The following is an 8,804-nucleotide window of genomic DNA, read 5'->3' as shown; positions in this document are numbered from 1 at the left end:
ATAATAATAATAATAATAATAAATATGTATAATAAAAAGGGCATGACATCGATATTTGTGCATCTCTCGAAATTTCCTTGAAATTTATTGTTGACACTTTTCCGCGATGGGTCTCGCTGCGCTAACTTTGTGAATAGCTGTCATTGTATTGATTTCATAAAAAATCATTTTGATAAGTGTATCAAAAAATTAAAAATATTACAATATAACAGTAGTATAATATTGACAGTAGTATTATATTAATTTTTGTTTTTGTGTTGAAAAAGATAAATAGTGAAAAAAATAAATAAATAAATTTAAAATCGTTAAAATTAAAGAATATATATTAATAAATTGGTATATAATTTTGTCAAGTAAAGTTTTATAAATATATACATTTTATTACCTTTAAAACGCTTATGTTTTTAAATAATTTTCTAATATTACAATTTAAGATTAATGTAGTTAATATGTTTGAAAAGTGGGAATAGCCAAAAGATGGCGGATTAATCAAAAGTTGCTTTTTCGTGATCAGTCTCTGATTATAGTGTCTCCTCTAAGGGCGCTGTCATATGCAGCGTAATTTGCGTAAACATAATCTGTGTATTCTAGTATTTTACTAAAACACGTTATACCATTCTGAAAGTCTTCTTTCAGAGCGTATTTCGTGAAATTTCGAGAAATACATAATTAATATAATCAATTGCTGATTAGATACATACTTCTGTTGTAATCTCTAACAGAAATGCTAAACTAATTTGTGATTGGTTTTTGTAATCTGCATATCTGGAAAAGTACGCTTCATGGGAAACCGAGACTTTACATATGAGTATGTGTACGAATAAATCAAGTGCATGCGACCTAATCAATGCAAATGTATTCAGAAGGATGAGGTCCAATCCATTGCCGATTGGTCGATTAAATAAAAAAATTTTTGATAGGTGGTTCATTAGAAAATTCCTAGGCATCAGCTGATGTAAGTGGTGTGTCCGATTGAAAATATGCACATCTGGGACGCTCCAATTCAGAAGTCATCATGGATCTTGTCATCCTGACTTGTTGTTATTGATAATATGGAAGCGATGGCAAAAGTAAAAGAAGATGAAACAATCTCAACAACAGAAAATTAGACGATGTAATATACTAAAATTGTTTGGAATATGGAAACTGATGGTTACCAACCTACCAACAGGAAAAAGTTCGTCATAGAATATGGGTGCGTCTGATATTCACAAAAAGACGAAGATTATTACAGAGTGACAATCTGGTCAAAGAAATGGAATGTGAAGATTACGAAATGTTCTACAATTATTGTAGAATATCCATAAAAATGTTCAATTAGTTGTTAGATATTGTTGGGCCACGCATTGAAAAACATAAATTAATTAATATATATATATATATATATATATATAAATTAATATATATATATAATTAATTTGATATGAAGCTATTTAATTAATTATTATAATATTAATTAATTAACTTACTCTGATCTTTTTCTGATTTGATCTTTATTTATTTTGTTTAAAAACTCTGATTATTCTAATTATTCACTATGTGTGTGTGTGTGTGTGTGTGTGTGTGTATTTCTTCCGCAAAAAAGTTAGATTCAGCGTAACAATAATAGCGTAAACAGCATAAAGTAACTAGGTGGAATCTGATATTCAAATGATTGGTCGGCGCAAGTTACGCTTAGAATGAATTCCCACTGAGCGCGTCACGCGTCGCGTCATCCATCGCGTTACGACGCGACGCGAGGTAAACTTAAAGATAGCGTCGTTCTTATTCAGACTGAATGCGTCGCCGCCGCCGTATCGCCGCAAATCAACGCAACACATAAGCGAGCACATAACCTAATATCAAAGTAAAATCATAGACTTTATAGATATGGACTGGCTGGAATTGCTATAGTTTCTGCATAAGAAACAGTGTCCGCGGGAGGTTAGACAGAGAGATGTATTTTTTGATACTTCTTTCTCTTAAAATGTCCAAAAATATGTATTGCGCATGAGTTCAAAGCATATGGCGGATTAATATAATAATATGATCGAAAACAATAAATGTTGATGAAGAGTAAAGAATGAAAGACTTTATAGCCAAACATATAAAATGCAATAAAATTAAAACGTCTCTATCTCCGCGTCGAGCGAGTTTTGCAGAATAGCGTCGGTCGGATGTGGTCAGGATTCGGTACGAGAAATAAAATATCGTGTCTCTTTATATAGTTAGGTTTATATTTACAATGCCGACTGGCTGTGGTTTTTGTATGTACAGTATTTACATGTACCTTTCGGTATTTCGCCGTTGGTACGGCGAAAAGACGCGCGGTTTCTAAGTATTATATATAATCGCTTGCTCGCGGTCCGTTCTCTGAATTCGACGCGTTCTTCGATGGTGCGGCGCGGGCGCGAAGGGGCGCGGAGGGTTCGGCCGTCTTGTTTTGACGGATCAGCTGTGTGTAGTGCTATGACGGCTCGAATGCAGGAAGCTCCCTGCTTTTCGATCATCAGAAGAAAATGTGCACAAGGGCTTTCTTTGTGGAGCTCAGGTTGAGGAGCTCCTCAACCTGTGAATACTTGTGCGCTGGTGGATTTAGAGGAGCGATCGGCCAGAAGCTCCTGGCACGATAGGTAGCACCCTAGATCGCTTTTGGAGATGACTGGGAATATCGAGAGCAGTACTGGACTGGTTACTGTCTCGCCGGAGATAGGTCTCGATTATCTCCCGGAATCGCCTAATATATATACCCTAGCCGGCCATCGGTCGGGAGTCGTCGGGTGCGGGTCGGCCGAACTCGGGTCGGGGTAGTTCCGGGGGATATCTTTGTCGGAATCCTCGCGATAATTCGCCGAATGCGCTCGGGAATTCCGCGAGGATGTTCGGTGGCACGGTCTGTAGCGGGACCGGCGGCGGTGGCCTTACCGTGTGCGTGTGCGTTGTTCCACGCGGCGCGCACGTGAAGCCGCGTGATCTTCGGTTTGTCGCGTCCGCTGTTCGACGGGCTTTTCGCGACGGTGGGATCGCGGAAGGATCGCCGTGTCGGCGTCCCGACGGTTGATCGGTCGGGGACTTATTAACATTGTTAATAATTGAGGGGGGTGAGTCGGATGTCGTTATAAAATAAAAAAAAAAAATATATATATATATATATATATAAAAAGTGAAAAAATATATTAGATAAAACTTTTAGATTAATTTGTGGAAAGAGTTTTAAAATAAATGATATGTAATTTGTTATATCGAGTTTTTATTTTTTATGGTAATTCTGTAAAATAATAAAAAAAGAGTAAAATAACAATTACAATATTTAATGAATCATGCATGGCATAGTTGCTGCATACTTAAATTTTAGTTTTATATATAATTTCTAATGTTGTTTTATTTTATATACAGGATACACAATACATGATAATCGTTTTTTAAATAATGAAATTATAGAAGAATAATTTTCTTTTTAAAAATGCGAGTTTTTGGAAAAATGTGATAGTTATAATTATTTTGAACAATAAATGTTTTGAGACTAATAATAAATGATTTTCTATAAATAGATTCGGTTCGAATTGTTTATATTTATTGTACTTAAACTTCTTGTTCTTTTTTTTTTCCATTCATTTTTTTTCATTTGTTCACAAATATATTTATTCTACTTTAAATATTGAAAATTCTAAGCAACGCGAATCTAATGTTCTAATGTAATAAAATCTATTAAAAAAATGGGTAATAGAATGTAAATTTTTTTTTTAATTTTAAATGAAACAAATAACTTTTTTTCTAAGAATTATTATATATTAAGAATATGATAATTGAATTGAATTTATAATTTAAAGCTCTCAAAATTTATAAAATTTATTTATTTATTTGTAAAATAAAAAATTTCACAAATGCTTCTACAATCATTATATTGGTTCTCATGGACACCAACGAGATACTATTAAAGACCGACAATCATGGGTAAATTTTCGTGACCATTAATGGGGTCCGGGGATAATTGAAGAACACGAAGAATAGTTGATATTATCAACCATTTTGACTGTACTGAGGATAACAAAGAGAGAATAACATTCATTTATTATTGTTATTATGATTATTATTACTGTTGTATGTTATTATGATGGATTTATTTCTAAATTAATAGTTCATAAATAGAAGTAAGTAATAAATAAACATTATCCTTCTTTTGTTATCCTCAGTACAGTCAAAACGGTCGGTAATATCAATGTTTTTCAATTATCCCTGGGCCTCCTTAGTGGTCACGCTATCAATTCCCATAAGATTATCGGTCTTTAATAGTATCTCGTCGGTGCCATGAAGCATATTTTTCAGGAAACGGAATCCATCCTTATATTTTTTTCAAATTGATAATATTTCATTATTTTATTTAATTAATATATTAATTAAATTAAATAATGAAAAATTATAGATGATTATTAATATATATTAATTGAATAAAATGATGAAAAATTATTAAATTGAAAAAATAAGGCTAGAACGGATTCTGTTTCCTGAAAAATATGTTCCATGAATAACCACGGTGCTTAAAATCGGAACGGAAAGCTATTTGAAATTTTCGAAAATGCTGAGGCTGCATTCCGATATTCACTGCCAGTACTGAAAATATATAATTCAGATTACGTATATTATAGATTTTCAGTGAATATCGAATATGACAATGAATATCGAAACGTAGCCTTGATTAGCTGTCCCCACCATTTCATCTTTCCGATTCCATTCCGATTCCGTTTTCCGTGCCTATGGGACAGCCACAGGAGTGAAGCTTATCATGATTTTCTGCAACACGGGAAAAATGGGGGTACTCGAAAGTAGGAATTGACGTAACCAATCAGAAAACGCCACTAGCATAATCTTTATTACGGAAATTCCGATCGTTTCGGCAACTTTTAAATATTTTATATAAGTAATAGTTATTTAAATAGTTAATCAACCAATAATCAACGCAGTAATTAATTAATTAAGTAATTAATTAATTAATTAATTAATAAGAGATACAATAAACTGATCTAATTTATCATATTTATTATATATTAATATTATTAACTTGTATTCAAATTTTCAAGCCTTTGTGGCAATATAATCTCAATGTAAATATTTTTTATTCTTTAATCATTGAGACGAAAGAAGTTACTAATTTTTTAAACAGAATTTAAAGAAAAAAAAGCTATATTAATATAAATTTTATTTCAGATTATTTCACTGATCCAACAATATTAAATCATTGGACATGGAACGTATGTTTGCAAATACAAGCAAAAAGTAAACAAATTTATAAATTTGTATATTCTAATCGACGAATCTTATGTTATAATTTTTTATATTTTATTTTTCCAGAACATATACTATGGAACTTATATGGAACAAGAAAGAAGCTCAACTACATAATATTAAACAAGTGATATGCTACATATAATATAACATATATAAAATAATTTCTGCGATATTCTTGTGATAAGCATACGAAGCATGGCATCTCTATTAGATACATGTAAATATCGGTGCAAATATCCAGGATGTACAAATATTACATTGACATAGTAGATAATTCTTAGTATTTCTAGCAATTCAAGCATTTCTATAGATTTTCCAAAAATATTAAATTTAAAAATAAATAGAGAAGAATTTGCAATGTTAGTCAAGATGTGAAATGTGATTACTTTTGCATCTACGAAGAACATTTTGAGCCTAAGTATTTTATGACTATATCAAAACATAAATTGAATTGGAATGCCTCTTGAAGGTGCAACAAGTTGTGTACCTCCAAATGTACAGTCTGAAATACCTTTGATCAGTGAACATGAATCTACTCGATTCATGACTCCTTTGATGAATATAAATAAAAATGCTGAATGCAAGGTCCCTCCGATAAGTGTCGATAACATAAATCACAACGAAATTACTCTTTCAACAGCCGACTTCGAAAAGATATCTGAAAGACATCGATTTATCGCAAAAACAATTGTCGCCTAAAAAACTAAAAATGTACAAAATATCGTTACACAATTAGCAAAATATCTAAATTACAAAAACTTTTAAAAAATGAAAGACAGCACGTCTCAACTTTAAAGAATTTGTATGACAGAAAGAAATTTCAATTTATTGAAGATTCTTTAAACACAGTCACAAAACATTTCATAGAATCTCAAATTAGAAATGCTAATAGAAAGCCTGCTGGAAGACGATGGACAATTCAAGATAAAACTTTAGCACTTTCTATTTATAAACGCAGTCCTCGGCTATATAAATATTTAACAATTCATTTTCAATTGCCTTCTACCAGATTGTTAAAACAGATGCTTTCAAAGATCTCTTTTAAGACTTATTTAAATGAAACAATTTTAGACAATTTAAGAGTAAGGATACAAAAAATGCACCCATTAGATCGTTATTGTGTGTATTAATGTTTGATGAGATGTCGTTAAGTAGTGGATTTCATTACGAAGCTAATAAACAAGAGAAATTGGAATTTGTGGAATTGAAGATTTAGGACACTTAGATCGTTCAATTAAAGCAGCAAATCATGCATTAGTTCTAATGCTGAGGGGCAGTAAGTCGTAAGTCTTGGAAACAGGTCATAGCCTATTACTTTATAGCAAGTACAATCTCTACTATGGCCTTGAAAGATATAATTATTACAATAATATCACGTTTACAAACAAAGAGATTTAATGTAATGGCAACAATTTGTGATCAAGATGCTACGAATCGAGCAGCATTAGCTCAATTATGTTGTGAGAATATCGAGAACTCCAATTAATTATTTTTTAGTTAATAAGAAGCAAATATTTATTATTTTTGATGTTTCTTTATCTTTTAAAAAACATTAGCAATGCCATGCTAATCTAATTAAATTTTCTGAACATAAAGAGGCTGATTTTGATTACATAAAAGCTGCTTTTAATTTAGACCAAAAAAGAATGTTCAAGATATTACCAAAACTTAAAAGTGAACACTTCAAATTTGAAGATTCATATGTAAAAATGAAAGTTAAGATAGCTGCTAGACATCTTAGCAGTTCTGTTGCTGCAGCAATCGAGAGTTTTGTTGCGGCAGGCCAGCTGTTTCTTTATACATTGCCGAATTTGTCCAAAAAATTGACGATTTATTCAATTCATTGAACAGTTTTGAACAGTTCATGTTTGAAACCTCGGAGTAAAAAAAAAAATACGTGTGCTTTATCTGAAAATTCTCCACATTTCACTTTATGGAATTCAAAAACTGCTCGAAAAACTATCGCAATGGCGTTTGATTAACAAACGTAATAGTAAAGACGTCATACAACAATATTCATTTATTAATAATGGATTACAATCCAATCCATTAAATCCATTAACTGTGGAAATTTTTATACGATCTGGGGTTTAACTTCCTCTCTTTGCGATCATTAAACCAAGATCCTGTGAAAAATTTCTTTTGCACGATCAGGCAACATGATAGCAAATGCAAACCCGACGTGCCATCAATTTATTGCAGCTCTAAAAATGTCTATATTAAATATTCTCGTTTTATCGATAAATAATGGCAATTGCGAAGATGATAACTGTTTGCCATTAAACAATTTATGTACGTTATTGACAACACCTGATACTGATACTGATAATAATAATAATAATGATTGCTCTTTAGAAGAGAATGATATTTCATTAATGCTAAATGATACAATAATAAATAATGAAGATGAATTATTCACAGAAAATAATCAGGCATTGGCATATGTTGCAGGATATATATTAAAAAAAATAAACATTCCACAGAATTGTGAGACCTGTCAACGTAGCTTATTTTCAGAAATTACAGAAAAACAAATGTTTCTTTCTTTCAAAGAGCATGATAATATTACTTGATTAACGTATCCAAGTGAGAATGTAATTTATAAAAGCGATTTATAAAAAACATACATGAATGTATGTATGAATTTATGAATGATATTATGAATGATATTTTTGGACAAATACAGGCATACTTCTCTCTTAGAAGATCGTTTTAAAACTTATTTTGAAAACTCTGACATATTTATTCAGTTATATCCATTGCATAATTGCGAGCGCATGATCTTAAATAAGTGTGCCATTTTTTATTTACAAATATATTGAAGATAATAAACCAATTTCACCAGGACATTTAAATAAAATAAAAAAAATGGTCTGCTATGAAATCAAAAACGTAAATCAAAATCATTATAATATTCTTATGTAATGTTATATCAGCTCTTTGTACTTTTCATTTTATTTTTATTTCTATTTTTATTTTACTTTAAAATTATTTTTTAATTTTATTTTAATTTTATTTTTTTCTCTTTTAATTTAATTTTACTTTTATTTTTTATTTTACTTTTTGTATTATTTTATTTTTAGTTAAAAAACAAACATAATTAGTCTCTCATTTTATTTTTAGTTTAAAAAATTAAGAATAAAATGAGGGATTAATTATATATACTTGTACCTGTCAAAAGCATAACGTTATATTATAAAGGTGTGTGATATTTTATACATGTTGTATACTGTTATAGAATTTTATATTGACAAAAATATATTTATATATTGATATATTCGATATATTTTATAAATATTTTCATAATGTATTTGTGCGATTTATTTTGTAATAAATATGTTTATTTTGTTTATATAGTGTTTATCTTTGTCTTTATTAATTTTACATATCTACTTAATTATCTAATTATCATTTAATATCTATTTCAAAGAAGTAAATTTCAAACTATTAAAAAAATTACATATATCACCGACGAGATACTATTAAAGACCGACAACCGTGGATAAATTTTCGTCACCATTAAAGGGGCCCCGGGGGCC

The 8,804-nt window shown here is 30.4% G+C and overlaps 1 long non-coding RNA gene across 5 annotated transcripts; it reads left to right on the top strand.

Moving 5' to 3' along the window:
• Nucleotides 1-1,929: 1,929 nt before the first annotated feature.
• Nucleotides 1,930-8,617, top strand: LOC148936941 (uncharacterized). Of its 5 annotated transcripts, none has more exons than XR_016138962.1 (3): nt 1,930-2,172; nt 5,185-5,253; nt 5,329-8,617. It is a non-coding gene; the product is annotated as an uncharacterized LOC148936941 (long non-coding RNA). The 5 variants fall into 5 exon arrangements; XR_016138960.1 differs by lacking the exon at nt 1,930-2,172 and adding an exon at nt 2,184-3,080; XR_016138958.1 differs by lacking the exon at nt 1,930-2,172 and adding an exon at nt 2,185-2,692.
• The last annotated feature ends 187 nt before the right edge of the window (nt 8,618-8,804 follow it).

The sequence above is a fragment of the Pogonomyrmex barbatus genome, unplaced genomic scaffold (genome assembly GCF_055798465.1).
Source record: "Pogonomyrmex barbatus isolate J1 unplaced genomic scaffold, ASM5579846v1 scaffold19, whole genome shotgun sequence".
NCBI classification, from domain to species: domain Eukaryota; kingdom Metazoa; phylum Arthropoda; class Insecta; order Hymenoptera; family Formicidae; genus Pogonomyrmex; species Pogonomyrmex barbatus.
This window is presented reverse-complemented; position numbering and strand designations above follow the sequence as displayed.